The 12,687-nt window shown below is 41.1% G+C and overlaps 1 long non-coding RNA gene across 1 annotated transcript; it reads left to right on the top strand.

The window, feature by feature from the left end:
* Positions 1-264: 264 nt before the first annotated feature.
* On the top strand, positions 265-8,876 carry LOC137429567 (uncharacterized). Its single transcript, XR_010984901.2, has 3 exons — positions 265-563; positions 7,868-7,927; positions 8,439-8,876. It is a non-coding gene; the product is annotated as an uncharacterized LOC137429567 (long non-coding RNA).
* The last annotated feature ends 3,811 nt before the right edge of the window (positions 8,877-12,687 follow it).

The raw sequence follows: 12,687 nt of genomic DNA, 5'->3' as shown, positions 1-12,687 counted from the left end.
ACTTTGGGTGAAACTATTTGATTATAACGAAAGCGTTTTCCACCTCATACTGTACTCGGTATAAAATGGCGCGATTTCAGGTCGTCTTGTGATTGGTTGATTGGTCTCTTCCTGGGCGCCGGTTTCATGACCCTCACAATATATTTCAGTTACAAAATGACCAGAATGAAGACAAATGTCAATTTCTTTTTGCCAGAGCAAAGTTTGAGGAGCCTTGAGGGAAAATGTGTAATTTGTTACAAAATCAAAACCACGAGGTTGCTTCATAAACCAGAGATAGAAACGACCACACCTTATCGGTCTCCACCTCTCAACCAATCTCCTATTGCAGCTTTCTCTCGCAACTTCTTCTTCTTCTTCATCACCAAATGCATTTTTTCATCTCTCACAAGTCGAACTCAGTCCCTCCTAGTTTCTGTTACTACCTGGGTCTCCTCTCCCTCATAATGGCGTTAGTGCAGCTTGCATTGTTGTGCTTTGTCTGTGGCACGTTCGTACACGGACACAAACACCTGAACGATGGTGTCACGTCATGGCAAGAGGGGCCGATGCATCGCCAACAGGTGAGTCTGCTCCATACATGGCAATTGACTAATGGAAGGAGTGTGGCAGGTATTGAGCGAGTGTGTCACAAGGTCAGACCAGTTTCATCTAAATTGTGAATTTAAAGTGTTGTCTTCAAATTCGAGAACAAAATGCTTAATTATAACCTTTCATCATCACACTGTGCTGCAAATCAATCATCATGATACTACAAGGCCAATCAGCATAATGCTACACAGCCAATCAATCATCACATTGTCCAGCCAATCAATCATCATGATACTACAAGGCCAATCAGCATAATGCTACACAGCCAATCAATCATCACATTGTCCAGCCAATCAATCATCATGATACTACAAGGCCAATCAGCATAATGCTACACAGCCAATCAATCATCACATTGTCCAGCCAATCAATCATCATGATACTACAAGGCCAATCAGCATAATGCTACACAGCCAATCAACCATCACATTGTACAGCCAATCAATCATCATGATATTACACGGCCAATCAATTATCATAATGCTACATGGCCAATCGTATTATACAGACGATCACGATGCTACACGGCCAATCAATCGCACTGTACAGCCAATCAATCGCACTGTACAGCCAATCAATCATCATGATGCGACACGGCCAATAAATCATCACATACAGCAAATCATCATGATGCGACACGGCCAATCAATCAATCGCACTGTACAGCCAATCAATCGCACTGTACAGCCAATCAATCATGATGCGACACGGCCAATCAATCATCACATACAGCCAATCATCATGATGCGACACGGCCAATCAATCAATCGCACTGTACAGCCAATCAATCGTTATTACATGGCAAATCAACTATCGCATTGTACAGCCAATCAATCATGATAATACAGGCAAATTATCGCATTGTACAGCCAATCATGTTATTACATGGCAAATCAACTATCGCATTGTACAGCCAATCAATCATGATAATACAGGCAAATCATCGCATTGTACAGCCAATCAATCAAGATACTACAGGCCAATCATCGCATTGTACAGCCAATCGTCATGATACTACACGGCAAATCAATCATTGCATTGTACAGCCAATCATGATATGACACGACCAACCAATCATTACATTATACAGCCAATCAATCATCACATTGTACAGCCAATTATCACATTGCACAGCCAATCATGACTACACGGCCAATCATTACATCGTACAGCCAATCAATCATGACACTACACAACCAATCAATCACATACAGCCAATCGATCACATTGTACAGCCAATCAATCATCACATTGTACAGGCAATGATCACATTGTACAGCCAATCAATCATCACATTGTACAGCCAATTATCACATTGCACAGCCAATCATGATACTACACGGCCAATCATTACATCGTACAGCCAATCAATCATGACACTACACAACCAATCAATCATCACATTATACAGCCAATCAATCACCACATTGTACAGCCAATCAATCATGATACTACACGGCCAATCAATCATCACATTGTACAGCCAATCAATCATCACATTGTACAGCCAATCAATCATCACATTGTACAGCCAATCAATCACCACATTGTACAGCCAATCAATCATGATACTACACGGCCAATCTATCATCACATTGTACAGCCAATCAATCACCACATTGTACAGCCAATCAATCATGATACTACACGGCCAATCAATCATCACATTGTACAGCCAATCAATCATCACATTGTACAGCCAATCAATCATCACATTGTACAGCCAATCAATCACCACATTGTACAGCCAAACAATCATCACATTGTACAGCCAATCAATCACCACATTGTACAGCCAATCAATCATCACATTGTACAGCCAATCAATCACCACATTGTACAGCTAATCAATCATCACATTGTACAGCTAATCAATCATGAAAGCACACGACCAATCATCACATTGTACAGCCAAACAATCATCACATTGTACAGCCAATCAATCATCACATTGTACAGCCAATCAATCACCACATTGTACAGCCAATCAATCATGATACTACACGGCCAATCAATCATCACATTGTACAGCCAATCAATCATCACATTGTACAGCCAATCAATCATCACATTGTACAGCTAATCAATCATCACATTGTACAGCTAATCAATCATGAAAGCACACGACCAATCATCACATTGTACAGCCAAACAATCATCACATTGTACAGCCAATCAATCATCACATTGTACAGCAAATCAATCATCACATTGTACAGCCAATCAATCATGATACTACACGGCCAATCAATCATCACATTGTACAGCCAATCAATCATCACATTGTACAGCCAATCAATCATCACATTGTACAGCTAATCAATCATCACATTGTACAGCTAATCAATCATGAAAGCACACGACCAATCATCACATTGTACAGCCAATCAATCATCACATTGTACAGCCAATCAATCATCACATTGTACAGCCAATCAATCATCACATTGTACAGCTAATCAATCATCACATTGTACAGCTAATCAATCATGAAAGCACACGACCAATCATCACATTGTACAGCCAAACAATCATCACATTGTACAGCTAATCAATCATCACATTGTACAGCAAATCAATCATCACATTGTACAGCCAATCAATCATCACATTGTACAGCTAATCAATCATCACATTGTACAGCCAATCAATCATCACATTGTACAGCTAATCAATCATCACATTGTACAGCCAATCAATCATCACATTGTACAGCCAATCAATCATCACATTGTACAGCCAATCAATCATCACATTGTACAGCTAATCAATCATCACATTGTACAGCCAATCAATCATCACATTGTACAGCCAATAAATCATCACATTGTACAGCTAATCAATCATCACATTGTACAGCCAATCAATCATCACATTGTACAGCTAATCAATCATCACATTGTACAGCCAATCAATAATCACATTGTGCAGCCAATCAATCATCACATTGTACAGCTAATCAATCATCACATTGTACAGCCAATCAATCATCACATTGTACAGCTAATCAATCATCACATTGTACAGCCAATCAATCATCACATTGTACAGCCAATCAATCATCACATTGTACAGCCAATCAATCATCACATTGTACAGCTAATCAATCATCACATTGTACAGCTAATCAATCATCACATTGTACAGCCAATCAATCATCACATTGTACAGCTAATCAATCATCACATTGTACAGCCAATCAATCATCACATTGTACAGCCAATCAATCATCACATTGTACAGGCTAATCAATCATCACATTGTACAGCCAATCAATCATCACATTGTACAGCTAATCAATCATCACATTGTACAGCCAATCAATCATCACATTGTACAGCCAATAAATCATCACATTGTACAGCTAATCAATCATCACATTGTACAGCCAATCAATCATCACATTGTACAGCTAATCAATCATCACATTGTACAGCCAATCAATCATCACATTGTACAGCTAATCAATCATCACATTGTACAGCCAATCAATCATCACATTGTACAGCTAATCAATCATCACATTGTACAGCTAATCAATCATCACATTGTACAGCCAATCAATCATCACATTGTACAGCCAATCAATCATCACATTGTACAGCTAATCAATCATCACATTGTACAGCTAATCAATCATCACATTGTACAGCTAATCAATCATCACATTGTACAGCTAATCAATCATCACATTGTACAGCTAATCAATCATCACATTGTACAGGCTAATCAATCATCACATTGTACAGGCTAATCAATCATCATGATACTACACGGCCAATCATCACACACAGCCAATCAACCATCACATTATACAGCCAATCAATCATCACATTGTACAGGCTAATCAATCATCACATTGTACAGCCAATCAATCATCACATTGTACAGCTAATCAATCATCACATTGTACAGCTAATCAATCATCACATTGTACAGCCAATCAATCATCACATTGTACAGCCAATCAATCATCACATTGTACAGCCAATCAATCATCACATTGTACAGCCAATCAATCATCACATTGTACAGCCAATCAATCATCACATTGTACAGGCCAATCAATCATCACATTGTACAGCCAATCAATCATCACATTGTACAGCCAATCAATCATCACATTGTACAGCCAATCAATCATCACATTGTACAGCCAATCAATCATCACATTGTATAGCCAATTAATTACCATGATACTACAGGCCCACAACCATCACATTATACAGCCAATCATCACATTGTAGCCAATCCATCCTCGCACAGTAGGCCTACATACCCGTTCAGCAAATCAATTATCATCAAACCGTGCAGCCAATCACTTGTAACTTTCCATGATTTGTGTGTTTTTAGCTCACCTGGAACATATGTCCGGGGAGCTTATGCGATGGCGCGTCGTCCGTCCGTCCGTCCGTCCGTAAACACTTGCAACTTCTCCTCCGAAACCGCTGATGGGATTGTGACCAAACTTGGCACAAATGATATTTGGTATGTTTGCAACTCAAGTTTGTTCACGGCATTAAAAAAAATCGGGCCCTTAGAGGGTTTAATGGGGGAGTTGCTCCTCCACCTCCCCCAAAAATAGGTATTTGCTTTCTTTTCAGAAACTCCTCGCACAATTTCGATGATACTTCACCACAACCTTCATCACACGTGTTCTACCAATGTTTGTTCACGCCATTAAGAACTGGAGCAATGCAACTGCATCGCCAATATGCCTCCGCGTAGTCCCTGCCCGTGACACCGGGTCGATGCCCTCGTTTACTGTCCAAAAAAAAAACAAGTGATTTAAATTCTTTCAGCTGTTCTCACATATCACATTTTTACCAGACATGAAAAGTTTCACATCGATCGGTGAAGGGGTTTCAGAGAAGGGATTTTGTTTTGATATCGGCTTTCAAGCTAATATGGCTGCCATACCACATGACGTATGACATCAAAAATGTACACTCTGCATATTTATGGGTAGCGGAACACGTTTGTGAAGTTTCATGTTGATCGGACAAGGTTCGTTTTTCTATCCAAGATGGCTGCCAAACCACGTGACCTACGACGTCATCATTTTCAAACCATGTGCAACAACGGTATTAGATGACATTTGTACAATTTTTGCATCGATCGGGTGAGCCATTTCAGAAATATAATTATTTAATATTTCCTTCAATCCAATATGCCTGCCACACCATGTCACCAATGAGCTGTTCGTGATCAAATTTTAATCGCCATGCCTCGTAAATGTCATACGTAAAGTTTTGAGTCGATTGATTTGGTGGTTTGGGAGAAGATGTTTTTTAAAGGTTTTAGGTTAAACCCAATATGTCTGCCAAACCATGTGACCTATGATGTTATAAATTTAATATTTTAATGCAAAATGGGTCATAGATCATGTGCTTGCAATTTCAGATTTTTAGGATAAGGAATTCGATTAAAACATTTTTGGCTGGTATACCACTTCACCTATGATGTCATCATTATGCTTTTGTTCCCCATTGGGAGTACTTGGCAATGTGCCAAGTTTAAAATTTTTCCATTCAGCGGTTTCCGAGAATTTTTTTTCATTTTTTGCGTTTATTCCATTATGGCTGCCATGCTACGTGACGTCACGATTATCATAAAAACATAGGGGCAATACCTCTGGCGCTCACCTGGTAGAATAAACAGTATACTGCACCAACTAAGGGTATTTTAAACCAATTTCAATGGTTTCTAGAAGACAGGGCAGCAGGTACAATCATGCTAACATAACCACAAGACTTAAAACAAACAAAGAAAAAAAATACCTATTTTGGGGAGCAATCCCCCCTCCCCCAACCCAGTTTACCTCCTAAAACCCCGATTTTTCAAATGGCAGGAACAAACATTGGTACAACAGGTGATTAAGGTTGTGGTCAAGTTTCATTAGAATTGCATGTGTAGTTTCTGAGAAGAAAGCAAACAACGATTTTGGGGGGGCAACCCCCCCCCCTAGACCCACAAAGAGGCAGATTTTTTAACTAGTGAGATTTTTTTAACGGGTGGGAGGCCAGAAGCAAACAGACAATGCAGAAACGGCGAATGCTAAAGCACGAAACCAATAAATTCCACATTCCTGTAGCACCTTCAGTCGCACATCAGACATGGACAGCAAGTTCGTGAAGGACTTCCATGAAAAACGTACCCGTTCGCAAACAAACAGGTACGTTTGTTCCATACCCAGTCAATGGCGAATCTTCATATGGCAATCCGCGAAGATCACGTTCAGAAAGTAGAAACCGTCACGGCATTTCGTCATTCACTTGAACTCGATATCTCTTTTTTCATTCCAAACAACATAACTCCAATCACAATCCAATGTGTAATTTAATCACAAAATAAACTTTTAACAACATTGTTAATGTTTCCTTCATTGTAAAAACTACCAAGTGAACAGTTAAAACAACAGCCTTGGCAAGATCAACGGAGACAGCGATCTGTGAGCTTATACACCGCCCAAATAGCTATGTGACATTCTCTCATGTAGAGATTAAACCCACGTCGTTTGAACTTCGGCCGAGGGCATTATTTACTTTTAATGATGTTTATATATGAATCAAAAAGAAGATAATTGGTTTTGGGTCGTCCTTTCCGCATATCTCGTGGGATTGTGAGTTGGAGAGACGACCGTGATGGCGGGGAGGGGGTTGGCATTCTCTCAAGCGGGGATTCAACCCATGTCCTTATAAAAAGGTCTTTGTCCGAGGTCATCGAGTCCGATCGGGGCAGCCGTTTTTGCGGTACCCGGGACATTAACGTTAGGCGGGAGTCCAAACCTGAAAATGGTTGAGGCCAAAGCTGAAATTGGAAAAACAATAGAGCCTATTTTACTCCAGGGGATCCCAGGATTACCCACCCAAAATATCGTTGTGATCGGTTCAGCCGTTTTTGCGGTACCTGGGAACGGACGGACGGACGGACAGACGGACGGACGGACATTTGGTGAATTATAGTAAGATGCCGGGAACAAACTTTAGTCACAACACAACAAATATCATTTGTGCCAAATTTGGTTACAATCCCATCAGCGGTTTCGGATAAGAAGTTGAAAGTGTTTACGGACGGACAGACGGACGATGCGCCATCTCATAAGCTCCCCTGAACTTCGTTCCAGGTGAGCTAAAAAGTTTGAATCATGTTTACGTGAACTATACTTGGTAAAAATGAGATACTTGAGAGCACCTGGTGGTATTATTATGATAATATAGTTTACCTTTTGTAACACCTTTCTTATTAATCATCCATTTGTTTGTGTATTATTCAGAGAACAAACCTTGCCAATTCAAGCTCCACCGTGCACATTCCCTCTTACCTGCCCGGTGCAGTAAGTGTACCGTTGTGGTGTTTTCCTGATGGATCTTAATATTAAAACACGATTTCACAATCCGTGTTAAACTGAGTTTGTTTTGTGAAATATTCATGGCACCTTTTCGCACTCATCACCGTGCCCATTTACACCTTTCCCAGTTTGTAAGAACATCAGTCCCAGAATGCTTTGCGAAGGTAAATGAAGATCACAATATAAGGAATTGTGTTTTCGGATCGGGTTTGTTCCTTGGGGTTTGCAGTCCTGGTTATATGAACATATGTGTTGTTAGACATGGTGGTGTGCACAGGTACATGCAGTATATACACCTGTGGACAGGTGTATGCTTGCTGGTTACAATGCAAACCATTCGTTTCTCAAGTTGACGAATCCCTTGACAAGAGGCTGATGTTACAGTAACACGATTAACCGTGTAGTTGTTGATTAGAAGGCCGTTGTGCAGGTTGTAGTAGCACGGCCCCTTACCGTGTGCCACGTGTCTCTTTGCTTTTCCCCTTCTCTGGTGCAGACATCAAGTGAAGCAGTTTTGGGAACACGAAGATTGAGAAGAAGTTTGAAATGGAGAATGAATTACAACGATGGAAGTAGACGAAGAACCCCATATAAACGTTACACAAGAATCCGATATGGTAGTTGGGGTTGTTGCAGAAGAGGAAGAGGAAGAGGAAGAGGAAGAGGGCAGTGTAAATGCTCCTTCACAATAGGTTCGAATTCACTTTTACGTAACATTTAGAAACGCACATCGTGATGGTTCATTTACAGAGGGTAATGGGAATTCTGGGGCCTTGTTCCTAATCCGTACCTTTAGTAATCCATGGTGGATATGATATGAACTCCGCTGGAGGTCCACCTGTTGGCTTTCCTCCATGTTTTTTCTTCTTTCTTGCTGTAATCTTTATTCTCTGTCAATAAAACATCACGTGCACCCAAACAATGCAGTCCGATTGATCGTTTCCGTGTATTTTCACTCCGAATACTGCAATTCATCAACGACTCTCACGCCAGGTATAGCAAAACACCAGAGGTAACTTACCTTCATGGTAGGTACGTTCGTCCATTACACTCTCATGGGTTACCTTCATGGTACGTACGTTCGTCCATTACACTCTCATGGGTTACCTTCATGGTACGTACGTTCGTCCATTACACTCTCATGGGTTACCTTCATGGTGCATACGTTCGTCCATTACACTCTCATGGGTTACCTTCATGGTACGTACATTCGTCCATTACACTCTCATGGGTTACCTTCATGGTGCGTACGTTCGTCCATTACACTCTCATGGGTTACCTTCATGGTACGTACGTTCGTCCATTACACTCTCATGGGTTACCTTCATGGTACGTACATTCGTCCATTACACTCTCAAGGGTTACCTTCATGGTGCGTACGTTCGTCCATTACACTCTCAAGGGTTACCTTCATGGTACATACACTCGTCCATTACACTCTCAGGGGTTACCTTCATGGTGCGTACGTTCGTCCATTACACTCATGGGTTACCTTCATGGTGCGTACGTTCGTCCATTACACTCTCATGGGTTACCTTCATGGTGAGTTACCTTCATGGTACGTACATTCGTCCATTACACTCTCAAGGGTTACCTTCATGGTACATACACTCGTCCATTACACTCTCAGGGGTTACCTTCATGGTGCGTACGTTCGTCCAATACACTCATGGGTTACCTTCATGGTGCGTACGTTCGTCCATTACACTCTCATGGGTTACCTTCATGGTGAGTTACCTTCATGGTACGTACATTCGTCCATTACACCCTCAGGGGTTACCTTCATGGTACGTACGTTCGTCCATTACACTCTCAAGGGTTACCTTCATGGTGAGTTACCTTCATGGTACGTACGTTCGTCCATTACACTCTCAAGGGTTACCTTCATGGTACGTACGTTCGTCCATTACACTCTCAAGGGTTACCTTCATGGTACATACGTTCGTCCATTACACTCTCATGGTTTACCTTCATGGTACGTACGTTCGTCCATTACACTCTCATGGGTTACCTTCATGGTACGTACGTTCGTCCATTACACTCTCATGGTTTACCTTCATGGTACGTACGTTCGTCCATTACACTCTCATGGGTTACCTTCATGGTGCGTACGTTCGTCCATTACACTCTCATGGGTTACCTTCATGGTACGTACATTCGTCCATTACACTCTCATGGGTTACCTTCATGGTGCGTACGTTCGTCCATTACACTCAGGGGTTACCTTCATGGTACGTACATTCGTCCATTACACTCTCAAGGGTTACCTTCATGGTGCGTACGTTCGTCCATTACACTCAGGGGTTACCTTCATGGTACGTACATTCGTCCATTACACTCTCAAGGGTTACCTTCATGGTGCGTACGTTCGTCCATTACACTCTCAGGGGTTACCTTCATGGTGCGTACGTTCGTCCATTACACTCTCAAGGGTTACCTTCATGGTACGTACATTCGTCCATTACACTCTCAAGGGTTACCTTCATGGTACGTACGTTCGTCCATTACACTCTCAGGGGTTACCTTCATGGTGCGTACGTTCGTCCATTACACTCTCAGGGGTTACCTTCATGGTACGTACATTCGTCCATTACACTCTCAAGGGTTACCTTCATGGTACATACACTCGTCCATTACACTCTCAGGGGTTACCTTCATGGTGCGTACGTTCGTCCATTACACTCATGGGTTACCTTCATGGTGCGTACGTTCGTCCATTACACTCTCATGGGTTACCTTCATGGTGAGTTACCTTCATGGTACGTACATTCGTCCATTACACCCTCAGGGGTTACCTTCATGGTAGGTACGTTCGTCCATCACACTCTCATGGGTTATTTCATGGTGAGTTACCTTCATGGTACGTACATTCATCAACGACTCTCAGGCCAGGTATTGCAAAACACCAGAGGTAACTTACCTTCATGGTAGGTACGTTCGTCCATTACACTCTCATGGGTTACCTTCATGGTGAGTTACCTTCATGGTACATACATTCGTCCATTACACTCTCATGGGTTACCTTCATGGCGAGTTACCTTCATGGTACGTACGTTCGTCCATTACACTCTCAAGGGTTACCTTCATGGTACGTACATTCGTCCATTACACTCTCATGCGTTACCTTCAGGGTGCGTACGTTCGTCCATTAAACTCTCATGGGTTACCTTCATGGTGCGTACGTTCGTCCATTACACTCATGGGTTACCTTCATGGTGAGTTACCTTCATGGTAGGTACGTTCGTCCATTATGCTCTCATGGGTTACCTTCATGGTACGTACGTTCATACCATTACTCTCAGGAGTTACCTTCATGGTGAGTTACCTTCATGGTACGTACGTTCGTCCATTACAATCTCATGGGATACCTTCATGGTGGGTTACCTTCATGGTACGTACGTTCGTCCATTACAATCTCATGGGTTACCTTCATGGTGGGTTACCTTCATGGTATGTACGTTCGTCTATTACAATCTCATGGGTTACCTTCATGGTGGGTTACCTTCATGGTACGTACGTTCGTCCATTACACTCTCATGGGTTACCTTCATGGTATGTACGTTCGTCCATTACAATCTCATGGGTTACCTTCATGGTGCGTTACCTTCATGGTACGTACGTTCGTCCATTACAATCTCATGGGTTACCTTCATGGTTTTATTGATGTCCACATTGTCCATCATGTGAATACGTTTGGAGGATTGTGATGCAAGGTGATGATGTTCAAGCTTTGCAGGAAATCCCCAGAGGATGTCCATCAAGTGTGTTTATTTGGAATTGTCCATCAATTGTGTTTATTTGGAATTGTCCATCAAGTGTGTTTGTTTGGAATTGTTCATCGTGTGTTTATTTGGAATTGTCCATCAAGTGTGTTTATTTGGAATTGTCCATCAAGTGTGTTTATTTGGAATTGTCCATCAAGTGTGTTTATTTGGAATTGTCCATCAAGTGTGTTTATTTGGAAATTCCATCAAGTGTGTTTCATTGGAATTGTCCATCAAGTGTGTTTATTTGGAATTGTCCATCAAGTGTGTTTATTTGGAATTGTCCATCAAGTGTGTTTATTTGGAACTGTCCATCAAGTGTGTTTATTTGGAATTGTCCATTAAGTGTGTTTATTTGGAATTGTCCATCAAGTGTGTTTATTTGGAATTGTCCATCAAGTGTGTTTATTTGGAATTGTCCATCAATTGTGTTTATTTGGAATTGTCCATCAATTGTGTTTATTTGGAATTGTTCATCAAGTGTGTTTATTTGGAATTTCCATCAAGTGTATTTATTTGGAACTGTCCATCAAGTGTGTTTATTTGGAATTGTCCATCAAGTGTGTTTATTTGGAAGTGTCCATCATGTGTTTATTTGGAACTGTCCATCAAGTGTGTTTATTTGGAATTGTCTATCAAGTGTGTTTATTTGGAATTGTCCATCAAGTATGTTTATTTGGAATTGTCCATCAAGTGTGTTTATTTGGAATTGTCCATCAAGTGTGTTTATTTGGGATTGTCCATCAAGTGTGTTTATTTGGAATTGTCCATCGTGTGTTTATTTGGAATTGTCCATCGTGTGTTTATTTGGAATTGTCCATCAAGTGTGTTTATTTGGAATTGTCCATCAAGTGTGTTTATTTGGAATTGTCCATCAAGTGTGTTTATTTGGAATTGTCCATCAAGTGTGTTTATTTGGAATTGTCCATCAAGTGTGTTTATTTGGAATTGTCCATCAAGTGTGTTTATTTGGGATTGTCC

This window comes from Myxine glutinosa, chromosome 6, assembly GCF_964187855.1.
Source record: "Myxine glutinosa chromosome 6, kmMyxGlut1.1, whole genome shotgun sequence".
NCBI lineage: Eukaryota > Metazoa > Chordata > Myxini > Myxiniformes > Myxinidae > Myxine > Myxine glutinosa.
This window is presented reverse-complemented; position numbering and strand designations above follow the sequence as displayed.